The 25,924-nt window shown below is 38.0% G+C and overlaps 1 protein-coding gene across 4 annotated transcripts in view; it reads left to right on the top strand.

The window, feature by feature from the left end:
• The first annotated feature begins 1,006 nt into the window (after positions 1-1,006).
• LOC144974586 (uncharacterized) overlaps positions 1,007-25,924 on the top strand; it is a 66,269-nt gene continuing 41,351 nt past the window's right edge. The window contains exons 1-2 of one of the 4 annotated variants that reach the window (XM_078917597.1): positions 1,067-1,093; positions 22,212-22,350. The gene's annotated coding sequence lies outside the window, so the exon portion shown is untranslated. Of the gene's footprint in view, positions 1,288-22,211; positions 22,351-25,924 lie in introns of all 4 variants that reach the window. The other 3 variants (XM_078917598.1, XM_078917600.1, XM_078917599.1) reach the window with 3 other exon arrangements.

The raw sequence follows: 25,924 nt of genomic DNA, 5'->3' as shown, positions 1-25,924 counted from the left end.
CATTTTTGACGATTAGTTGTCTATAAATTATATCAATTCGACTATGAACGTTCAAGGTTACACATAGTTTTGTATTATACGTTATATCCGGCTGGTCGAAAATGTGAGTATTTTATCAGGATTCATACCATCAATAAAAAATAACCAATAGGCAAGAAAAGTGTGATGTCCAAAAAAAACTGGTTCCTATTTCATTTGAAGTGTAGAACCACTCTTCCGGAGGATTTTGCTTGTGTAATTGATCATCTGGTTCTGGAGTGATGGATGCGGCTATTTGGTCAAGTGGTATGACACTCGCTTTCGGATCGGAAGGTCCTGGGTTCGAACCTCGCTCTGCGCATAGTTGAGTCCATGGAAAAGCCTCTTTACTCACATTCTCTCACCGTACTGCGGGCTTGATATCACGATTTCTGTTCCTTTATTCCTTGGAGAATACGGGTGGTGTCATTTGACTTCTCATACCAGGCAGGCGATCGCCCCATTAAAATCAACTACATTATGAGAGAGCATCCATTTCCCAAAACTCGACGTGAACTTTCATATAGCGCAATATTCATTGATGTACTCAAAGCGCTTTACAATGAGTCCAAAGCCAACAGCAACACTTAATATGAAAGACGAGATATGACGTTTGTAAGACACTGTAATATATTTTTTGTGGAATGAGACAAACCTGTTATCGGGAAGGTACTCATTTTACATCTGAGTGCGGTGAAGGAATGTGAGTAAACAGCCTTTTCCAATAACTCAACTTTGAGCCTCACACAGAGGGATTTACCCTTTTAGTTTTATGGATTATTTTCAGTAAACAATACAAAATCTGTTCTAGCTAACACAAATTATGAGCATATTATTATCATTATCATTGATCATATTTTTGTCTCACGTTCATCCCATCTCAAAATCTCATTGATTTATTCATCCACAAAATAATTTAAATCTACCCCACTCCTGACGTTTTCCATAATTGGACGCTAACACCTCAATTACTCTCACGCACGCAGTCAGTCCAGACCTTGTTATCTGTCAAGTGAGAGCTCACGTTCAGCTCGCGTGCGAGATTTTTGACACATGGATGGTATTCGAGTTTGCGGTGAGCATTCCCATCCATAGGTTTTCTCTGGTATCATTTCGTGTCTAAGTACGGTGTGTATCTGTCTATTTGTTTGTTCACCACCCTGTGTCGGATCCTATTTGAATATTCATGACGCAGGAATTGGTATTCTATTGTTTCATTTTTTCCCAGGCTTATACGACAGAATTTTGTGATATATTCCAGTTTTTTGGGTGAGTTTATTCTGGTGTAGTGTATCTATTATTAGTAAGAATTCTTTTTTTTTTTTTGTGAAAGCTGTTGATTCCTATTTACTTAACAAAGTTAGAAAATCGAACAGTTTCTTATTGTGCTTTTCAATAAATTAGAAGCTGGGTTGACATTCAAACTAATCAGTCTAATTTGGCATTTTTGCCAACTTTCTTCAAATGCTTGTATGTGGATGTGCGTGTGTGCGCGCGCGTGTCTGTGTGTGTATGTCTGTTTCCATGTGTGATTTGAATTAGCTACCTGACTACCTGCGTGTATTAAGTATTGAAAAGTGTTGAGCCCTTTTCCTACTCTAGACTTTCATAATCAGAAACTCACCATATTTCTTGTTCTATTTATCTATTTATCTATTACTGATTTATCTATTTAGTTATTTATATATTATTGTATTTACATAATACGAACAATATTTGAATTTATCGCTGAGACTTTACCTTGGTTATAGTATAGTCCGCTTTACAAGGGCCCTGTAGTTACATTGGTAAAATAGTGTCTCATTCTTGACACTGTGAACTTGTGACAATAAGCCAAAATAATAATCTACAATTATAGTAGTGGCTTTTACCTGTCATTAACCCAAATAGACTTATGGAATAATTAAATGTTTTGAGTAAATATACAATATTTATTAATAGACGACAAAAATTTGGTGAGCGCTCCATTTTTGAGAAAATTATAATATGAATGTAGTAACTTGCATACCAGTAAAAACCTTAATAAGAAGTAGAAACACCCCACATTTGTAATTAATGTAGTTGTTGTAGCCGTGTTAGTGGTAGTAGTAGTAGTAGTGGTAGTAGTAGTAGTAGTAGTAGTAGTAGTTGTAGTAGTAGTGGTAGTAGTAGTAGTAGTAGTAGTAGTAGTAGTAGTAGTAGTAGTAGTAGTAGTAGTAGTAGTAGTAGTGGTGGTAGTAGTAGTAGTAGTAGTAGTAGTAGTAGTAGTAGTAGTAGTAGAAGAAGTAGTAGTAGTAGTAGAAGTAGTAGTAGTAGTAGTAGTAGTAGTAGTAGTAGTAACATTAGTAGTAGTACTAGTAGTAGTAGAAGAAGTAATAGTAGCAGTAGTAGTAGTAGTAGTAGTAGTAGTAGTAGTAGTAGTAGTAGTAGTAGTAGTAGTAGTAGTAGTAATGCGCCTCTTAGAGCGGGACTAGAACCCTGGACCTTCCCCATCCTAACGTAAGTGTCATAGCACAAAACCACATAGCCGCACAAGAAGAAGAAGAAGAAGAAGAAGAAGAAGAAGAAGAAGAAGAAGAAGAAGAAGAAGAAGAAGAAGAAGAAGAAGAAGAAGAAGAAGACTTTTTAAAGAAAAATCTCGATTAAGGGTGAAAAAAAAAATAGCGCGTTGTATACACTATTAACAAAAATGTCAAAGGTCAAATCACCATCAGCACTTGACACGATGTGTTCTAATAATAATAATGTAAACACAGGGTAGATCAGTATGCTTTCACCTGAATGACATAATATTGGTGTGGTGCCACGTTCTTCAAATTTTGCATAGAGTAAAGCAACTTCAATACATGGGGAATAGCAAAAATAGTCAGCCCTCCATATTTTGAATATTATTATTATTATTATTATTATTATTATTATTATTATTATTATTATTATTATTATTATTATTATTATTATTATTATTATTATTATTATTATTATTATTGTTATTATTATTATTATTATTATTATTATTATTATTTATTATTATTAATTATTATTATTATTATTATTATTATTATTATTATTATTATTATTATTATTATTATTATTATTGTTATTCTGATTGTTATTATTATTATTATTATTATTATTATTATTATTATTATTATTATTATTATTATATTATTATTATTATTATTATTATATCATTATTATTATTATCATTAATATTATTAGTATTGTAATTATCGTTATTATTATCGTGGTGGTAGTAATAGTAGTAGTCGTAGTAATAATTGAATCGTTATAGTTAAATTTACAGATTTAACAATTTTCCCTCACACTGATTAAATGACACTCAAAAATCCTTAATCTCGAGCACTTTGGCATCAACTTTCATTTTTTTCAATAAGTTTTAATGACGTAGAGATGCTCTTGGAGTTCTGAAATTGAAGCCAAAATTTCGTATTTCTACGGATTTTTCGTAGCAATAGGCAGGTCTGTAGCGATTTGACAAATAAGAGGGTAACAATACGACAACTGGTAATATAGATAGTATGCACTTGGCTAATAAGTTCACAACATTGCCATCCGAGGTATAACTGGCCAGCACACAAAACTGTGTGTAACCATGATCGTTTATAGTCTGGTTATTACAGTTTAGTGAGAATTACTCATAAACGCGGATGGCAAAAAACAATAACAAAGACCTGAGAGACGTCATCTTCGAACTATCTATAGTGGATCAGCGCGTGGTATACACTAGTAACGCATTTCCTGACCAATAATCGTAGATTTTCTCTGAACATATATATAATAATACGACTACGACTACTACTATTATTACCACCATCACTACTACTACTACTACCACCACCACCACCACCAACACCACCACCACCACCGCCACTAATACCGCTACTACTACTACTACTACTACTACTACTACTACTACTACTACTACTACTACTACTACTACTACTACTTCAACTACTGCTACTACTACTACTACTACTACTACTACTACTACTACTACTACTACTACTACTACTACTACTACTACTACTACTACTACTACTACTACTACTACTACTACTACTACTACTACTACTACTACTACTACTATTACTACTACTACCATTATAGCCACTCTCTGTTGTTCGAAAGGTAATCAATCAGTTAACGGTCGTGCTCTAGAAAGACGCGTAAATAAAAATTTGGCCATAAAACTCGTCCTTCAAATATCGATCAATTTTTAAAAACCCTCATCTTGGTAAAAAAAAAGTCTCAAACTAGGGATCTACCCGAAGCCTCGGGTTGGTTTTGTCGTCAAGACGAAGGTCATTTAAATCGGTTGATATTTGAAGGACGAGTTTTCTGGCCTAATTTTTAAATACGTGTCTTACCAGAGTAGTACGGCAATGAACTGGGTAAATAATCGGATTTTCTATAGTTTGCCTAGTATTCGTCTAAATCATAAATTATTGAGTGTATGTCCTTTTAATGGCTTGAGCCAAGAATGGTTGACATCGATCTGTGATAGTAAATAACCCACAACACAACAATTACAGGATTACTCAAATGAATGAAGGTGAAAGTAGTTTCCCTATTCAATACACGGTTATTTAACTCTCTCCTTTCCGATCAATTTCAGTATTTTCCCCAAAAATGGTAGGCTTACCCAGCAGAAAAAATTGATATTTTAAAATTCAAACAAGCTCTCTGCAAAACAACTTTATGTTCTTATTAATCAAACAAAGATAATTCTTCAAAGTTTGTGATGCGCAAAATAAATCTGAATAAGAAAAATGTATATTATATCGTAACAAATGTGTCGATTTTGCTGCAGGTGGTAAGGAGATGTTTAAGCAATCATGTCAACCAATGTTCTCAATACGCATATATACTTACTTACTTAGGCCGCCCCTTGGGGCGCCCAACATGAGCCACAAGTCTTCGCCGTTCTGTCCTGTCCTCTATAAGCAGCTCCCGGGTGTTGTCCATTCCTGTGTCATCCAGCAGACAGTCAATGTATGTTGTATTTTGCCTGCCTCTGCTTCTGGTACTCTCAGGTGGTTCCCATAGCACTAGACTGCTTGCAATCTCCTCCTTATGACTCCAGCAGTGCCCCGCTTTTGTATCTTCGAGGTCACTTCGAGGTCTCTCTCTCTCTCTCAGTGACCTCCCCCCAGTGTCCTCGAAGTACAGTGACCAGTGACGCATATATAGATAGAATGCGCTTGGCCAAGGAGTTCACAACATTGCCATCCGGAAGTATAACGGACCAATACACAAACTCTGTGTAACCATGAATGTTTATAGTCAGGTTAATACAGTTTAGTGAGAACAAATCACAAACGCGGATGGCAAAAACAATAACAAAGGCCTGAGTTACTTCATCTGCATACTATCTATAGATCAACCATATATTTAAAAGATGGCGTATTTTTCATAATAACATCCATTTAGAATTGACGAGAAGTTTTGTCTAAATTGTGTTTTGGAGTTTATTAAAGGATATTGTTTTTGGATTGTATTTTTTATTTCTCTTGAATTGAATGAAACTTTATATGAACTTAATCTTGGGGATAAATGGTTCATTGTCAGTGGGGTTGGGGAGCGGTGTCTTATATTTTCTATGGAGAGGATAGGCGGTCATTTCTCTCTCTCTCTCTCTCTCTCTCTCTCTCTCTCTCTCTCTCTCTCTCTCTCTCTCTCTCTCTCTCTATCTATCTATCTATCTATCTCTATCTATCTATCTATCTATCTATCTCTCTCTCTCTCTCGCTCTCTCTCTCTCTCTCTCTCTCTCTCTCTCTCTCTGTGTGTGTGTGTGTGTGTGTGTGTGTGTGTGTGTGTGTCCCTTTTGAAAACGGCTGCGTTTTAACAGAGTTTTGTACAGATTAAATGCTGACTGAATGCCACTCAATCTTGTTTGATTTCGTTTCTGATGGCCAGAGATGTGAAAAATGCCTACCATAATATATCGAACACAATGCGTCAATCTGGTATCAAGACGGAAAGAACCTGATAAAAAAAAAGTTTTCAGTTAAAAAGGTCACCAATAGCAAATTATTTTGAAGTTTCATTAAGAAACAAAAGTAACTAATTACGCTTAAGCAAGACATAATTTATTTCAAATCAATTTTTTTTAAAATACAAATTTTAAAGAATAATTTTAAGCCTCATGTGTTCATTCTGAAATGATAAGAGTTTGAGACGTTTGGTCATGTATCTGATTGAACGTGCTTTATCATTGTGGTTGATGATCGTGTGCTGGTCACAACGAACTGCAATTCTATCGTCAATCACGTCTGTTTCCAGTACAATAACAGAACGTCCATTTTTTTTTCTCTCCTGACCATAATAGACGTCTAGTAACAAATGGAGTTTTCTAATGTCGTCTTGATCCTCGTCCTCTCCAGTTCAATGTATTATTATGTGTTGTAATACAATCTAGGTTCACGCACAGGTCTGACACGCCCAAAATAAAACAGCTCGTAGTATGGAGACGTCATAGTTTTGATCCGCCGATCGTGAAAATCAGGACATCAGAGGTTTGATCCGCCGACTTTCGTTGTTCTATTTTTTCGACATAGACACTAAAACTAAATTTCCACTTGTAACGAATAACGAGAATTAAAACAAAAATTTATGCCGTATTTTGTTTGGAATTATTATGAATTGGATTCAATAGTCTGCTGTCACATCGCCCAGCAACAGCGGTCATCGTGGTTCTAAACAAAGAAAATCTGTACTTTTTATTCTTCATGCTGGCTAGAACTTTTCGTATGTCTTGCGAACAGAATGTGTATCAGTCAAAACATGATCAGATTTATGTGTTTTTTTTATACCTCTGGATACGCTTTTATGCTCGTCGGAAAAATATTTCATAAGGGCGCCCGCCATTGCTCCGATAGTTTAGAGCCAGTTACTAAGTTACCGTGCGTCATTACGAAGGAAGTGACATTACGACTGTTGAAGAGTATTGCAAATGAAATATAACCCACATATTTGATTGCGAAGTAATCAGTAAAAGAACAGGGTGCTGATTTGCAGTTTTGTTGATTGACACTCAACTTCCGACTTGCAGATCGAGGGTTCGAATCTCACTATAAGCCGAGTGAAATTGAGTTTTTGAAATTGGTCCTTTATTCCATTTTTTATTTTATTCACACCATACTCAAGTGGAAAACGTGTACTTGACGTCACCAGCGTGCGTTGTCTGGACTGTAGGAGAAATGGTAGAAGTGTCTGTGAGGTGTATTGTTAAGTACTACATACCGCAGCCATCGTTATGTTATAGATAGTTCGAAGATGACGTCACTCAGGTCTTTGTTATTGTTTTTAGCCATCCGCGTTTATGAGTAATGCTCACTGAACGGTATTAACCTGACTATAAACGTTCATGGATACACATAGTTTTGTGTGTTGATCCGTTATACTTCCGGATGGCAATGTTATGAGCTTCTTAGCCAAGCGCATACTATCTATAGCCTGACACTGAAACCCAAAAAGACTGGCATTTTGACGTCATTGTTTGGTTTTTGCACCGCCAAGTGAGTTGTCGTTAGTAGTGCTCATGGAAACAAGTGGTCCCATTGGTTGAACTATTGATTACAACTCACGATTTGTTTTCTTTTGTGACCAAAGAATGGCATTTTGACGTCATTTTTTGGTCAGTATCAGGCCATAACTTTACGAAGGCGAGAACCCTATTGAGCCTATTATTAAGTGGATATAGCGTCACATAAAAGCTTTATATCATTGCAACGTTGTAAGCAAATCAGAAAAAAATAAACATGTTAAATAAAATGAGCAACGACGTTCTCCATCCGGCAGAGGACAAAATAATTTCCAAGGCAAAAATAATATGACAAGATTTGGGCTGTATGAAACAGTGCCAGACAAAGTAGAATGAAAAATAAAACAATAAAAAGATCATCCCCAAAAGACCAGCCTGCTTTGCTCGAGGTTATGTGGTCCAGTGGTATGACACTCGACTTCAGTCTGGAAGGTCCAGAGTTCGAGTCCTGCTCTGCGCGACGCATGGTTGAGTCCTTGAAAAAAAAAGGATCTTTACTCACATTCTCTCGCTGTACTTAGGTGTAAAATGAGTACATGACTTTAACAGCTTTGTCTCTGTGGAAAGTAAAAATGATATGTTTTGCCTAAGAGGCTTCATGTCTCGTCCTACATGTTAAGTATTGCTGTTAGTTAACTTGTAAAGCGCTTTGAGCACGTTTAGTGAATATTGCTCTATATAAATGCTCGTTTTTTGTTGTTGTTGTTTGTTTTGTTTTTTTGTTTTTTTGTTTTTTGTTGTTGTTTTTTTAAGGCGGGAGGGGTTGTTTTTTCATTCTGGCTTGTCTGTCACGGATTGATACAAATCTTTTCAAATTGTCATTCACCAGTGTTCTGCTCTGTAATTTGTCCCTTTGGTAAATTCCAAGACATCATGCAAGGTTTCATTTTCACGTCAATTCGCCTGGCTGATTGGTGGAAGGGGGGGGGGGGGGGGGGACGATGGTATATTAGAACAGCACGACCGGTTGGTCTAAAAAGAGGTCAGCGATCAAACAAAACAGAAAAGAAAAAAGAAACAGGACAGTGGCGGTGGTCATCTCTCATTCTAAAATCGATACGTATCTTTTCTTTACGTTCCATTTTTAAACCAGATTTAGAGTCGTATCATTCTATCTGCCGGGACGAATAAAGTGATGTCGGTTTTAATCTCGGAAAAGTGAAGACAAAAGAGAGAGAAAATAAATAAAGCGCTGATTATTACGTGCAGTAGCTATAATGGATTTAGCAGTCTTATATCGTTGACGTTTCGGGTTTTCCCCTTTCTCAACCAACCATAGGCAATCGATGGAGATAGACGGTATTAAAACATGAGCTTTTATATAGCGCAATATCCATTACACGTGCTCAAAGCGCTTTAGAAAAGGTCCCTGTCCAATAGCAACACGTAACATAAATATAGAACGACACATGATGCCTGTTAGGAGATATTACAATTTTTTTCCGACTGATACAACGCTGTTAGCGGCCAGGTACTCATTTTACACCTGAGTACGGTGAGAGAATGTGAGTAAAAAGTCTTTTTCAAGGACTCAACTGTGCGCCGAGCGAGGCTCGAACCCAGGACCTTCCGATTCGAAAGTGAGAGTCATACCACAAGATCACATATCCGCACCTATTTCAAGTGTTGTTTTAATTATAACATTTATCAACTAATTTAAAATGACAAATATAAACATGTACACAGCACGAATCTATGGATTTCATAACGTTAAACGACTTACTTACGCTTCATTTCCTTCTGAAAATAGAACAAATTTTCCTTTAACACATAACAAGTCGCTAGTAAAGCGCCCACGCCAGCACTCCTCATCATGTTTCACAGCCTATAGATAGTTCGAAGATGACGTCACTCAGGTCTTTGTTATTGTTTTTTGCCATCCGCGTTTATGAGTAATGCTCACTGAACTGTATTAACCTGACTATGAACGTTCATGGATACACACAGTTTTGTATGTTGGTCCGTTATACTTCCGGATGGCAATGTTATGAGCTTCTTAGCCAAGCGCATACTATCTATAGCCATTTACTCCTTTACATTGAATCAAGTGATGTGCGGGCTATGTGGTCTTGTGGTATGACATTCACTTTCTGATCGGAAGCTTCATGGATTCGAGCCTTGCTCGGCTCGGCGCATAGTTGAGTCCTCGGAAAAGTCTCTTTACTCATGTGCAAAATGAGTACCTGGTCGTCAACATCGTTGTCTCTGTCCGTAAAAAGGTAATATCGCCTAGCAGGCGTCATGTCTCGTTCAACATCTTACGTGTTGCTGTTGGTAAGGGACCCTTTGTAAATCGTTTTGAGCACATTTAGTGGATATTGCGCTATATAAAATCTCTAGTTTATTTTTTATGCATTAAGCGCGTTATCTGAGGACACGACGCAAGCGCCAGAGTTATGCGATCATTGTCACCCATCCGGGCACTGACCACGTTCAACAGCGCTTATTTCGGTTACTAGTAGATCAGGGGGCATTAACACCGACTTTGTGTTTTCATTATCCTTCATTCATAGGCTGAGAAAATCAAATGTGACCCATCGGCTCAACACGGCATTATGTCGGATCTACACAAGTTCAAAGGTCAGCTTCGACGTTGTCACCAACAATTACTTGCGCGAACAAGGATGCGTTACTGAGGCCCTGAAATTGGATTCAATAGTCTGATGTCACGTCGCCCAGCAACGGCGGCCATCGTGGTTTTAAACAAAGAAAATCGGTACTTTTTACTCTTCATGCTGGCTAGAACTTTTCATATGACAGAATGTGTAAAAGTCAAAACATAATCAGATTTATAATGTTTCTTTTTTCCGACTAACTGACGTCGATTCAATGCAAGTACTCCCACCTCATTGTCATACTTGCTAACCGAAAGGTTGACACACAACCCACTTGCTAGAGATGATGGCGTCTATTTTCGATGGGATTTGACGAAACAAATTTGTTTTCTTGATTAAATTATCACGATGTCTTATCTCATAATACTACACGCATAGACTACTACCATCTTCTTGTCAAATGTAAAATCATGCAAAATTTGGTCACGACGATTGGCCCAGTGGTTTCGGAGCCTTACAAAAAAATCCAATTTGCCAAATATATAATAATATTCTATTTATCTTTTCTCCCCTAATCTACCAAGGCATGTGTAATCTAATAAAGTTGATAGATTTATACTCGGACATGAATTCTACTTGACAGTTATTGCGTACAACGTAATTTCAATAAAATACAACAGATGTTGCCTGGTAATTGATAATTTATTACTAAACTAAAACGAGCGTACAATGTAAATTTTGTTTTAACACCTGTTGCTATCAAAATCATAATATATAAAGATTAGCTCTGTTAAATAGTCTAGTCGTATTACAATGATGAAGGAGAAGGAAGATGGGAATGACGGGGAAGAGAAAATGGATGCTGAGGAGGAGGAGGAGAAGATGGAAGGAGGAAGGATAATTGGAATTAAAAGAGGATACGGATGATGATGATCATGATGATGATGATGATGAAGAAGAAGAAGAAGAAGAAGAAGAAGAAGAAGAAGAAGAAGAAGAAGAAGAAGAAGAAGAAGAAGAGAAGAAGAAGAAGAAAAGATAGAAGAGAGAAGAGAAGAGAAGAAGAAGAAGAAGAAGAAGAAGAAGAGGAAGAGAAGAAGAATGATGATGAGCAGAGAGAGAGAAGAAAAGAGGAAGGGAGAGAATCGATCTTCTCCTCCTGATCCTTATTCCTTTTCTTCTTCTTCTTCTTCTTCTCTTCTTCTTCTTCTTCTTTCTTCTATCTTCTCATCACTTCTTCATCATTCATTTATCATTCATCTCATCATCATTCATCATCATCATCTCAACTCATATTCTTATCAGAATTAATTTTCTTATTCATTTAAAATCGATCAACTCAGTTTTGGTTTTACTGTCAATGCGCATAATAATATGTATAAAAATTACACTACCCCTACTTCCCCATTGTAAAAATCTATATAGTATACACATCCTGCCTTGTCAAAGACGCATGGATAGCTCAATAAATAGCTTCAGGTAACTTGATCCAAACGCGGAACGTATTTGCTGACATCCCAGCCCAATGACGCGCTATTTACAGAACAAAATTGCAGTTTTTCACACATTATTTTCCTACCATCCCTCACACGCTTTATAATAATAATAATACTATCGAAACGCACTTACTTTCCTAATGAGGACGTCACGTCATCATTGCATTTATTTTGAAATCGTTTCTATTTTTGAGTTGGATAATTTGAATTTGATCGAAACTTTTGCTTTAATAATTTTACTGATCTTCCCTTTGTGTAGTCCTATTTATAACAAAAACAAATGTAACATTTGGAATGAATGAATGAGTGAATGAGTGAATGAATACATTGTTTATTGTCGGCAAAAGTACATATTTAGCACACATCATTTATACATATTTAGTAACAATGACACCAAAATATAACAGTAATAATTTGAAAAAAATATTGATATAGTATATTTTCTTAATAAAATCTGATTTAAAATCAGTAAGCTCTTGGCTTTTCACCGGCATGAGAATTAAAACAAAAATACTTTGCACATAAATTAGATACATTGTTTCATTAAATATGAATATCAAATATACGGGAATAGAAAATAGATCTGAACTAGTTTGAGAATCGGCCATGCCACCTTTGTTATAAGATTCTATCGAATCTGATCTATTGGACTTTTGTCACCGGCGCTGAGCTTTTATATTGCGCAATATCCACTGGGGATGGGGGGGGGGGGGCGGCGAAGTGGCCAAGTAGTTATGGCATTGCAAGGTGAACAGGGAGGTCCTGGGTTTGAGCCCCGCATCAGGGATGATTGTTAACCCACAATTTGCTCACTTTGGACAACACGATGGATTATCAGTGCGGCAATGTGGTCTTGTGGTATAACACTCGTTTTCGGATCGGAAGGTCCTGGGTTCGAGCCTCGCTCGGCGCATAGTTGAGTCCTTGGAAAAGGCTCTTTACTCACATTCTCTCACCGTACTCAGTTGTAAAATGAGTACCGGGCCGTTAACAGCGTTGTCTCTGTCAGAAAAAAATGTAATATCGCCTATTACTAACAGGCGTCATATCCTGTCTTACATGTTAAATGTTGCTGTTGGCCAGGGATCCCTTGTAAAGCCCTTTGAGCACGTTTAGTGGATATTGCGCTATATAAAAGCTCAATTTTTTAATACGAGCTCCTGGTTCCTTAAGAACTATTCTGTTATAGACTTTGAAAACACAATTTTTTTTTCATAATTCAGAGAGTTAAGAGAAAGTGTGGAGTGGGCACTTGTATCAATAATGATGAGAAAAATAGGGATGGAGAAATGTCAATATGAAGACGGAGAATAAAAAGTCATATATTTATGAAAGCTCATTTTTAAAAATAGCTCATTATCCATATTCCTTCGTGGAATGCCTTGGCGACGGTATCTCACGATGCCGCTGAGGAATATTCTGTCTGGATTGATCATCGTAACGTAGTTTTGAGTGTGAAGACATTGGAAGCTGCTGCTGCATGCATAGCAGAGAACATTAAATATTTGGTTAGAAAGGGAAGATTCTGTAAAACGCGTTCTCAAACCATATTTAGTTGGACAATGTGAGGGTAAATGATTCCATGGTATTATTTCCTTTAGGGGGGTCTCGATAGCTCAGTTGGTAGAGACTCGCTTTACACGCGAGAACTACTCATATAATGGCTAGTTAAAGCAATAACAAAGAGTGGAGTGACGTCAATTTCGTTCCTTCTCTAAAAGCCTATCCCATTCCTAAAATTTCTGTGGGGTTTTTTTTTCGGATAATGAGATGGTGAAATCTCGTTTGGAAAGTTAATGAGTAAAATTCAGTTTATTGCAAAATAATGAAAAGAGACTTCTTGTTCTCTCCAATCACACGCTAAATCAACACGCACGAAATACTTCTATTACAAGTTGTGTTGGTTTTCTTATTGTTTGTTTGTTTGTTTGAGTCCATGTAAAAGCGAGAGAGAGAGAGAGAGAGAGAGAGAGAGAGAGAGAGAGAGAGAGAGGGGGGCAGGGGGAGAGAGAGAGGGGAGAGCGAGAGAGAGAGAAGACCGAGAAGCAGGATGAGGGTTAGGAGAGAGAGAGAGAGAGAGAGAGAGATAGGGAGAAAGAAAAAAAGAGAGAGAGATAGAGAGAGAGAAAGAAAAAAAGAGAGAGAGGTAGAGAGAAAGAAAAAGAGAGAGAGAGAGAGAGAAAGAGAGAGAGAAAGAGAGAGAGAGTAAGAAAGAGAGAGAGAGAGAAAGAGAGAGAGAGGGAGAGAGAGAAAGAGAGAGAGAGAGGGAGAGAGAGAAAGAGGGAGAGAGAGAGGGAGAGAGAGAGAGAGAGAGAGAGAGAGGAGGAGTGAGTGTGAAATTATTCTACCCAATGGATAGTACAGTACGTATAGAACGTAAAAAGCGGATCGAACACTGGTACAGTTGAAATGCAAAACATGTCGTAAGCTGTCAGATATGGAATCATTCACCGTAGAATCCTGATCTTACTGGTGATCTGTTGTTGGTTTTCTGGGGGTTTTCTGTTATTTATGGTTTTAGAGAGAGAGAGAGAGAGAGAGAGAGAGAGAGAGAGAGAGAGATATAGAGAGTGAGAGAGAGAGAGAGAAAGAAAGAGATAGAGAGAGATAGAGAGATAGAGAGAGATAGAGAGATAGAGAGAGATAGAGAGAGAGATAGAGAGAGAGAGAGAAAGAGAGAGATAGAGAGAGATAGAGAGATAGAGAGAGAGAGAGATAGATAGAGAGAGAGGGAGATAGAGAGAGAGACACACAGAGAGAGAGAGAGAGAGAGAGAGTGGAGGGGACACTTCTCTAAATTATAGAAATATGAGAAATATAGTGTATAGAGAAACGCCAGATGAAAACTGAGAATAAAAATATCTCGATGCCGGAGAGTGAAGTGAGTAGGAAAGTGCCAGAAGACCATAGAGAATAACAATTTCGCGGCGGTGATGGGGGTTTGAACCCTCGACCTTACTGGTACGACAACTCCGCCTGGCCGGGGAGAGCTTGACTCTACCGTATGACAACAGTAAGGTCTAGGGTTCCATAGCTCATACGGTAGAGTCACGCTTTCTCCTCCAGGCGGAGTTGTCGCGGGTTCAAACCCCCATCACCGCCGAGATATTTTTATTCTCTATTGTCTTCTGGCACTTTCCTACTCACTTCATCTCTTGGGATTGACGTCACAACTTAACTTCTTCCCTAGTGTGACATGATTTATACCTGATCACGAAGCTTGCCTGACTTGAATCAATTTGTTCTTCTTAAAACATCCCATGTTTTGGGGGAATGAATTTTTGGACTTATTTAATACGGAAGTTCCACCTGATGATGGATCTTGATAAGACCTCCGAACAAACAGTAAGGGCATTCGTTTTCAAATGGATATGGTCATGCAAATTGGGTTTCAAACGATTTTCTTTTCGATTTTTCCCATTTTTATATTCTTATCTTTGCTTTTCCTTGACGTTTTTAGGCAATTAAAGAACTAGTTCGATTGATAGAATGAAAAGCGGGGTCGATGGAAAAATGGGATTTCTTTTGTTGATTTATGTCAACTATTCTGCCGTCATATGGTAAAATGACGCAAGTGCCTACGTAAACAAAAATGAGCTATTTATATTATGGGAATCCTCATTTCAAGGCACACAATACCATCTAGGCCACATAGTAATGTGCAATTTTATACTATCAGAACTACACAAATTTGAAATTGAAACATAAAATAAATCCTTAAATTTCCGAACACATTTCCGACCATAGTTCAAAACTAACCCCATTGCATTTACGTCCTTTTGTCATACGAGGACAGTATTACAGTCGTGAATAAATTGTGAGATTCGATGGTTTTATCGTCATGAAATAATCTTACGTGGAGGGGTGGATATATGTATTCTTACATTTCTTTGGAAAAATTAATAAACTCGTTATATTTTTATCGTGCAATAACACATACTCGCAAGCTCATAGTGTTATTGGGCACGATAAAAATAACTCGTTGATAAAAAGCCTTCAACGAAATGAAAGAATCGTGTATAATAAATGACGTCAAAAGATAAGCCCGATTGTCGAGATAAGTTAAAGAGATGACGCCCATACTCTACATAGTTGTGACCCTTCGCCTAAAAACGATATTAAGTCGGGTTAGTTAAGATGTTGAAAATTGAATTCATAGCCAGAAATCTCTGACTTGTGTTGAGTTTATATGGTTTATTGAGGAGAATGGCAACCGTAATATTTTAGGGTGCTAATGCCAACAATTTATATTTTTGACCAGTTTAAAATTAAATTCGGCTTTTAAGCATATGGTTCGTTCCGACATAATACCGTTTTGAGACGATGGGTCACATTTATTCCAACCTATACGAAAACTCTTTTACTGCCTCTCGTTTTCACAAGCAAGAAGATCTGAAAGAAAATTCGCAGACTGCCTTAAGGGACAATTCTAAAGAGATGTGTATCACCACTTCAAAAGATTCAGAAAACGTGAGAATTCGCCAGTTGATACCTAGAGGGAAATTTGAAGGTTAAAATGAAAAAGAAAATCTTAGTTAAGCTGGATGCATAGTACGTCTCATTAAATAAAAACTTGAGTTTTTATGTAGTGCAATATCCACTGAACTTTCTCAAAGCGCTTTACAGAGGGTCCCTGATCAACAGAAACATGAAACATGTAGATAGAGACATGACGCCTGTTAGGCGATATTGCAATTTATTTTTTTTCCGACAGAGACAATGCTGTTAACGGCCAGGTACTCATTTTACACCTGGATACCGTGAAAAATGTGATTAAAGAGCCTTTTCCAAGGACTCGACTATGCGCCGAGCGAAGCTCGAACCCATGACCTTCCGATCCGAGGGCGAGTGTCATTCCGTAGACCACAAAGTCGAACAGTCACTGATTGCAGTGCAATTGGATTCAATAGTCTGATGTCACGCCGCCCAGCAACGGCGGCCATCGTGGTTCTAAACAAAGAAAAACAAAGAAAATCGGTACTTTTTATTCTTCATTCTGCTAGACTTTCAATGTTTATGTCGAATGTGTAAAGTCAAAACATGATCAGAATTTATGTTTTTTTTCCCTCTGGAAACGCTTTTATGCTCGTCGGATAAATATTTCATACGGGCGTCCGCCATTGTTCCGATAACTAAGAGCCAGCTACTAAGTTACCATGAGTCATTGCGAGGGAAGTGACGCTACGACTGTTGAAGAGTATTCGTGTTCACTTGTTTGAGCTGGGAAGAGAGGCGTCGAGGCGATGAAGATGGAACAGCTGGACAATTTCAAACGTGGAAGTCGTCAGTGTATTTACGTGTATCGCCAAACTATTTTGGGCATAGTAGCTGAATTTGGCTGTCTAGTAAAATAATATAATAATATGGATAAGAAAATGTTATAGTGGGTTGTACATACACCCGACCTAATCCGTTGGTTGTTTGATGTTTGTTTGTTTGTGTTTGTATGTGTGTGTTTTGTGTGTGTATGTGTGTGTGTTTGTGTGTGTGTGTATCTGTGTGTGTATGTGTGTGTATGGGTGTGTGTTTCATCATCAGGAAATAATATGGCAAACACTGATAAAACCTATTTATTAATTTTGGCAAAAGACAGAGCAACAACAAACTTGAAACCCCGGTATATTATATCGAGTATTGTGACTCTCAACTTGACAAAAGTCTCAAACAAATTTGATTCAGAAAAGTGAGTGGAGCAAGCACTTGTAATATGGATAAAAACAAGAAATGAAGTGAGTAGGAAAGTGCCAGAAGGCAACAGAGAATAACAATTTTTTCGCGTCGGCGATGGGGGCTCGAACCCGCGACCTTACTGGTACGACAACTCTGCCTGGCCGGTGAGAGCGTGACTCTACCGTATGAGCTATCCACGGGTACCACTAAGGTGACGTGTTTCGAGCCCCCATCGCAGCCGCGAAACATTTGTATAGATAGTTCGAAGATGACGTCACTCAGGCCTTTGTTATTGTTTTTGTCATCCGCGTTTGTGAGTTGTTCTCACTAAACTGTATTAACCAGACTATAAAAGTTCATGGCTACACAGAGTTTGTGTGTTGGTCCGTTTTACTTCCGGATGGCAATGTTGTGAACTCCTTGGCCAAGCGCATTCTCTATCTATACTCTGTTGTCTTCTGGCATTTTCCTACTCACTTCAATTCTTGTTATTCTAAACAAATTTGAGATACTTTTGACTTGACATAAAAAAATAATCATTACTTGGAACAAAGTGTTTCTGGTCAAAATGTAGTAACCGTTTTTAGTTTATTTGCCTTAGAACTGAATGGCAGTATTTAGATTCGGATGAGCATTATAATATGCAAATTATGACCTAAATTAAGAACCAAAAAGGGACACTTGAATAAACAGAGGCTATAGATAGTTAGAAGATGACGTCACTCAGGCCTTTATTATTGTTTTTGCCATCCGCGTTTGTGAGTTGTTCTCACTAAACTGTATTAACCTGACTATAAACGTTCATGGTTACACAGAGTTTGTGTGTTGGTCCGTTATACTCCGGATGGCAATGTTGTGAACTCCTTGGCCAAGCGCATTCTATCTATAGATAGTTCGAAGATGACGTCACTCATGTGTTTGTTATTGTTTTTTGCCATCCGCGTTTATGAGTAATGCTCACTGAACTGTATTAACCTGACTATAAACGTTCATGGATACACACAGTTTTGTGTGTTTGTACGTTATACTTCCGGATGGCAATGTTATGAGCTTCTTAGCCAAACGCATAATATCTATAAACCGTAATCGTGATGAAATAATGATATCTATTGTTTAACCAGTTAAATGACGATACTCTGGAAATAATTTTTTATTCAGAAAAGTGAGTGGAGCAGGCACTTATGTTGATAACAACAAGAGATGAGTGAGTAGGAAAGTGTCAGAAGACAATAGAGAATAAAAATTTCACGGCGTTGATAGGGGTTTGAACCCGCGACCTTACTGGTACGACAACTCCGCCTGGCCGGGGAGAGCGTGGCTCTACCGAATGTCTTGTGATGGTGACTTATAGATAGAACGAAGTTGACGTCACTCGGGTGTTTGTTATTGTTTTTTTTTTTTGTTTTTTTTTTGCCATCCATGTTTTTCTTTTTTAATGAGCATTTATATAGCACAATATCCACTAAACGTGCTCAAAGGGCTTTACAAGGGGTCCCTGGTCAACAGCAACATTTAACATTTAGGACGGGTCATAACGCCTGTTAGGCGATATTTTAATTTTTTTCGGATAGAGACAAGGCTGTTAACGGTCAGGAACTAATTTTACACCCGAGTACGGTGAGAGAATGTGAGGAAAGAGCCTTCTCCAAGGACTCACCTATGCGCCGAGCGAGGCTCGAACCCAGGACCTTCCGATCCGAAAGCGAGTGTCATACCACTAGACCACTTAGCCGCACGGGTATGAGTATGTTTATGAGTTTAATTCTCACCAAACTGTATTATCCAGAATATAAATGTTCATGGTTACACATCGTTTTGTGTGTTGGTCCGTTATACTTCCGGATGACAATGTTGTGAGCTTTTTAGCCAGGCGCTTACTATTATAATCGGACTACTCCAAGGTGCACACAGTAGCAGGTTTAAAAAGCGAATGAAATTATGGGCTAGAATTAACGTTGTTGTAATTGACAATACTTAGCTTCGGTATGAGAGTATTTCCAATTCAACAATTAGCCCATAAAAAATTGGGTTATCAGACCTGCAAATTGGCACACGTCGATCTACACCAAAGTTCACAAATTAATGTGACCGACCGTCTCAAAACGCCATTATATCGGTATGAACTGTTTGGTTAAAATTGGAATTTGAATCTTAATTCATGAAATTCATTCAAAAAATTAAATTTTCCCGATTATAATCTTTTCTACTTTAACCACTTTTCTGCTCTAATCTGGAAAAACTTAAGAGGTTACTTACATTCATTCTCCCCAATAGAACATAAAACTGAACCTAAGTCTCATGATTGTCATTATAGATTCAGTTTTTGGTATCTGAACCACCCAGACATAAGAAGGAACGAAATTGACGTTATCAGCTCTTTGTTATTATTTTTTTAAAAAAAACTGTGTTGTTGATTACTTCTTAATAAATTAGATCAATCAGACTATAAACGTTCAAAGGCTACATACAGTTTTATGTATTAGTGCTTTATAGCCGGCTGGTGGATGTGGTGAATATTTTACGCAAATTCATATCGTCAGTTCCACCTCAAATTATACCGCCGGATTGACACAATGAGTGGATCACAGATTTCCAAGTCTAATATTCAAAAGCAGTCATACGCTTGATTTGTCATTGTTGTCGTGAATTGAGTATTTTTACTTGGGTTTTATAGTATATATTGTGCGGCTAGTGGTATGACACTCGATTTCGGATCGGAAGGTCCTGGGTTCAAGCCTCGCTCGGCGTATATTTGAGTTCTTGGAAAATACTCTTTACTCACATTCTCTCACCTTACTCAGGTATAAAATGAGTACTTGGCCGTTAACAGCGTTGTCTCTCTGTTGGAAAAAAAATTTGTATTATCGCCGAACAAGCGTCATGTCTCGTTCTTTATGAGCATTTTTAGTGGATATTGCGCTTTATAAAAGCTTTTTTTAATTATAGGTATATATATATTACAAAAATAAGGCCAAAGCAGTTTAGGTCATCAGACCTGCGAGTCTAAGTACACGTCGAAATAGACCCTTTCTATCTTACCAATCCCACTCCCCCTCCCTTTTTTTACCCCTCGAAGTAATTGCGACAAATAAATGAGAATTTTCCCCTTGAGTTTAAATGCCAAAGCACCTGAACTTACGGATTGTATGTCGCACACATTTTACATGAAAGGTCTCCCTCCTTATTTGTTTTTGTTTGTTTGTTTCTGTTGGCTTGTTTGTTTTTGTTTGGGTTTTTGTTTGTTTTTGTTTTATAAAGGGTGCATCAATGTGATTATGGATTGAAACGCAAAACAGATTGGACAACCATGCTCTATTGCTATCGATCTATCTATCCCTGCTCTATCGTTATCTTTCTATCTATCTATCTATCTTTCTATCTATCTCTCAATCTATCAATCTATCTATCTATTGATTTATCTATCTGTCTACCTATCTATCTACATATTAATCTATATGTCTATCTATCCCTCCATCTACCAATCTACCTGTAATCTGTCTTTCTCTTTTTCTGGTTTATGTTTCTTTCTTTCATTCTTTCTATCGCTCTCTCTATCTCTCTATCTCTCTCTCTCTCTCTTAGTCTCTCCCTCTTAGTCTCTCTCTCTCCTCTTAGTCTCTCCCTCTTAGTCTCTCTCTCCCTCTCTCTCTCTCCCTCTCTCTCTCTCTCTTAGTCTCTCTCTCCCTCTCTCTCTCTCTCCCTCTGTCTCTCTTTCTCCCTCTCTCTCTCTCTTTATCTCTCTCTCTTTCTCCCTCTCTCTCTCTCTCTCTCTCTCTCTCTCTCTCTCTCTCTCTCTCTCTTCTCCTTCCTTTTTATCTCCCGTCGTTTCTATGTCTTAAAGAGATAAAATATCAAACCCCTCATTAGTTATCCCAGGTGATAAATTATATCCATGTGAGCATGTGAAATGAATATCCCCATTCTGGATGTTGCCAAGAGATGCCATTGTACTCCAAGGTAGATGAGAAATGAAATATTCTATCTTTATAGGAATGAAAACAAGCATCCCCTTCTTGTTTCTATTTCTAAACTCATTTTGATGATGGTTCGTATTGCTTTTTGGGGTTTTCTGGGTTGTTCTTTTTACTTATGTGTACAGCACCTATTCATTGCAAGAGAAGTGAGGCTATGTGGTCTTGTGGTATGACACTCACTTTCGATCGAAGTCTGGGTTCGAGCCTCGCGCTCGGCGATAGTTGAGTCTTGGAAAACTCTACACACATTATTCATCGTACTGTGTAAATGAGTACTAACAGCTCTGTCTTTATGAAAATGTAATATTGCTAAAGACGTATTCCGTCTGTTACATGTTCTGTTGACCAGGGACCCCGTGTAAAGCGCTTTGAGCACATTTAGTAGATATTGCGCTATAAAAAAACTCAATTTTTAATTATTTCTTTAAAAAGTAATAGATAGAACAAAATTAAAGTCACTCAGCTCTTTGTCATTGTTTTTAGCCAGCCATTTTCATGAGTAGTTCTCACTAAATTCTATCAATCTGACTATAAACGTTTAAGGTTACACATAGATAGTTTGGTGTGGTGATGCGTTTTATCCGGCTGGCGAAACTAAATAGATAAAATAAGATATTATTTTTACCAAGTCAAAGACTCTTCTCCTCCCTCGTCTGTTGAAAAAAAAATTAGGGAATAGGGCATACTCTCTCTCTCTCTCTCTCTCTCTCTACTTCCTTTCTCTATATATATATATATATATATATATATATATATATATATATATATATATATATTAATCCTTAAACTGCAGTGCTATATTTTATCAAGAAATATATTTTCCTGTTATTTGCATGAATATCGATGATATACGTCAGTTAAAAATACTCACAACATCTGGATATAATGTACCAACCAACATACAAAGCTATTTAATAAAAAAATTAATTAATTCCCTTTATTCATCCCATAGGGGAATTTTGACTCTAGGGTCAATTCCATGGGAAGACTGGAATAACCCAGGCGTCAGCCGCAGTGCAGCGTCGCACTTTGAGTTAAGGCGGGGGGACTTCCTCAAGGCCACACAGCGCAGCGGAGGGAGATCATAATCGGTACCTTTCGGGTATGAAGCAAAGACCGTACCGCTGAGCCACGCTGCCCCCATGTGTTTATGGTATAGATAGTTTGAAGATGACGTCACTCAGGTCTTTGTTATTGTTTTGTGCCATCCGCGTTTATGAGTTATGAGCTGTATTAACCCGACTATAAACGTTCATCGATACACACAGTTTTGTATGTTGGTCCGTTTTACTTCCGGATGGCAATGTTATGAGCTTCTTAGCCAAGCGCATACTATCTATAGTAGATAGTGAAGATGACTCACTAGGTCTGTTATATTAACCCGATGAGTAATGCTCACTGTTATCGATTCCATCACAGTTTTGTGTGTTGGTCCGTTATACTTCCGGATGGCAATGTTATGAGCTTCTTCGCCAAGCGCATACTATCTATAGTATATAGTGAGAACATCATTAAAGCAGTTGTCTAAAAACTATAACAATGAGGTGAGTGACGTCATTTTCGTTCCATCAATTGAGTGAATGTGTTTATTGCATGATTCAGCCCCTTGAACCATGACAAAGTAACAGTGACAAGGGCCCACTCATCTGGAAGTAATCTCTCTGTATTCTGGCTGATTGTTCATTATGCTTTGTGGGATTTTGGTATTCTATTCACACGTAGAAATCATCAAGCGTTTTGAAATATTGATTCTATGCGATTTTTCCTTTTTTTATGCTATGCGTTTAGGTAAAATACTCAAAAAATTCGCTAGCCAATGTAAATATTACCAGTACTCAAAACTCACGGTAACTTTTAACGTTTATAGTCTAATTAATAACAAGAGATGAAGTGAGTAGAAAAGTGCCAGAAGACAATAGAGAATAATAAAAATTTTCGCGGCGGTGGTGGGGTTTGAACCTGCGACCTAATTGGTAGTAGTATCGAATGGCTACACCTCTATTTTGAATCTTTTAATCCATTCTTCAAATTCTTTTCCTGCCCCATAGGCTGTCCCAGAGCCTCCCGACAGGCTTGCCACTGGGCAGTGGATGACGATGTGGTCCACCGTCTCAGGCAATGACGGCATGCATCTGATTCCATCTATGCATGTCAGCTGCGGTTCTGCCATGTCCTGTCAAAATGCGGCTGGAGGTGACCCAGCATTTTCGGCTATTGCAGAGAAAGCCGGGGGGTTGTCCCGGTTCTACATCGACATCCATTCCTCTTTCACGTTGAAATGTTGTCTTGAAGTTTTAAAAGGTTTCCTTGATTTCAGTCTTGACGTTGTTGGGGCTTCTTCTAGGACCCCTGTCAGCGACCTCCTCAATTTTGGCATGCATTCTTTGGCCCAATTCCTGTCCTCTGACATCAGGCGGCGCCATGCCACCCAGCGCTGGGAGCCACCGGGCTGACCTAATTGGTACGACAACTCCGCCTGGCCGGTGAGAGCGTGACTCTACCGTCTGAGCTATCAATGAACACAAAAATATTCGTTTCAACCTCAGGTCATTCCTAGAGCTCTCTCTCACCGACTTCTGGAGACCGCGGGTTTACCACACAACCATCGCGAAGTTACCTAGCCAGCAATTAAGCTTAATAGCCAATATTCTCAACACAAACATATAACATCGAAACAATTGAGACATTGAGTATGCTCCGGTATATGTTGTGAATTTTTAATTCAGAAAAGTGAGTGGAGCAGGCACTTATGTTGGTAACAACAAGAGATGAAGTGAGTAGAAAAGTGCCAGAAGACAATAGAGAATAAAAAATTTTCGCGGCGGTGGTGGGGTTTAAACCTGCGACCTAATTGGTACGACAACTCCGCCTGGCCGGTGAGAGCGTGACTTTACCGTATGAGCTATCCACGAACACAAAAATATTCGTTTCAAACTCAGGTCATTCCTAGAACTCTCTCTCACCGACTTCTGGAAACAGCGGGTTCACCCGTGGCCTTCGTAAAGTTATGGTCTGATACTGACCAAAAAATGACGTCAAAATGCCAGTCTTTTGCCACAAAAGAAAACAAATCGTGAGTTGTATTTAATAGTTCAACCAATGAAATGACTTGTTTCCATGAGCACTACTAACGACAACTCACTAGGCGGTGCAAAAACCAAATAATGACGTCAAACTGCCAGTCCTTTTGGATTTCAGTATCAGGCTATAACATAACGATGGCTACGGTTCACCACACAGCCATCGCGAAGTTACCTGGCAAGCAGTTAAGCTTAATAGCCAATATTCTCAACACAAACATATAACATAGAAAGGATTGAGACATTGATTATGCTCCGGTATATGGGGTGAATTTTTAATTCAGAAAAGTGAGTGGAGCAGGCACTTATGTTGGTAACAATAAGAGATGAAGTGAGTAGAAAAGTGCCAGAAGACAATAGAAAATAGAAAAAAATTTAGTCTGATTAATATAATTTAGTGAGAACTAATCACTAAAAGACTGTCTAAAGATGATATCAAAGAGCTAATGACGTCCACTTCGTTCATTCTATTACAGTGTTAACTGTGTCAGATCGTAGCCATATACTAGGACCCTCTGGGACTTATAGTTTGACGTCATATTTTAGTTTTGTGCAGCGTCTAGTGAGTGAGTTGTCGTTAGTTGAGCTCAATGCAACAAGACATCCCATTGGCTGAACTATTGAATACAACTCACGATCCGTTTTCTTTTGTGGCCAAAGACGTCATTTGACGTCCTTTTTTGGTCCGTGTCAGGTCGTAGCCATAGTTAAGTTATAGCCTGACACTGAACGAAGCCATCGTTATGTTATAGATAGAATGCGCTTGGCCAAGGAGTTCACAACATTGCCATCCGGAAGTATAACGGACCAACACACAAACTCTGTGTAACCATGAACGTTTATAGTCAGGTTAATACAGTTTAGTGAGAACAACTCACAAACGCGGATGGCAAAAACAATAGCAAAGGCCTGAGTGACGTCATCTTCGAACTATCTATAGATAGTATGCAGATGACGTCACTCAGGCCTTTGTTATTGTTTTTGCCATCCGCGTTTGTGAGTTGTTCTCACTAAACTGTATTTGCCAGACTATAAAAGTTCATGGTTACACAGAGTTTGTGTGTTGGTCCGTTATACTTCCGGATGGCAATGTTGTGAACTCCTTGGCCAACCGCATTCTATCTATAGCTTGACACTGAAATCCAAAAGGACTGGCATTTTGACGTCATTAATTTGTTTTTGTTTTTTGCACCGCTTAGTGAGTTGTCGTTAGTAGAGCTCATGGAAACAAGTTATTTCATTGGTTGAACTGTTGAATACAACTCACGATTTGTTTTCTTTTGTGGCCAAAGACTGGCATTTTGACGTCATTTTTTGGTGAATACACTTTTAATTTCTATATTTTTTGATTGTTTATGATGTAAATATTGATCATACTTATGATCATATCTGGGATTTTTTTTGTTATGACTTTATTTTGTTATATATAACCTATAAAGTTTATAGACGATTGCACACAAATTATGGAAGTTAGCATTAAAAAAAAAAATAAGGTTAGAATAAACTCACACCTCGCCTGTAAAGGTTTATAGTGCAACTATTTTACCACGCAATTAAAGTAACGCTTTGATGTTAACTGACACCG

Source organism: Berghia stephanieae, chromosome 6, assembly GCF_034508935.2.
Source record: "Berghia stephanieae isolate SIO BIC M18660-M18661 chromosome 6, UCSD_Bste_1.3, whole genome shotgun sequence".
NCBI lineage: Eukaryota > Metazoa > Mollusca > Gastropoda > Nudibranchia > Aeolidiidae > Berghia > Berghia stephanieae.
Note: the sequence above shows the minus strand (reverse complement) of the source record. Positions and strands in the feature narration are given on the sequence as shown.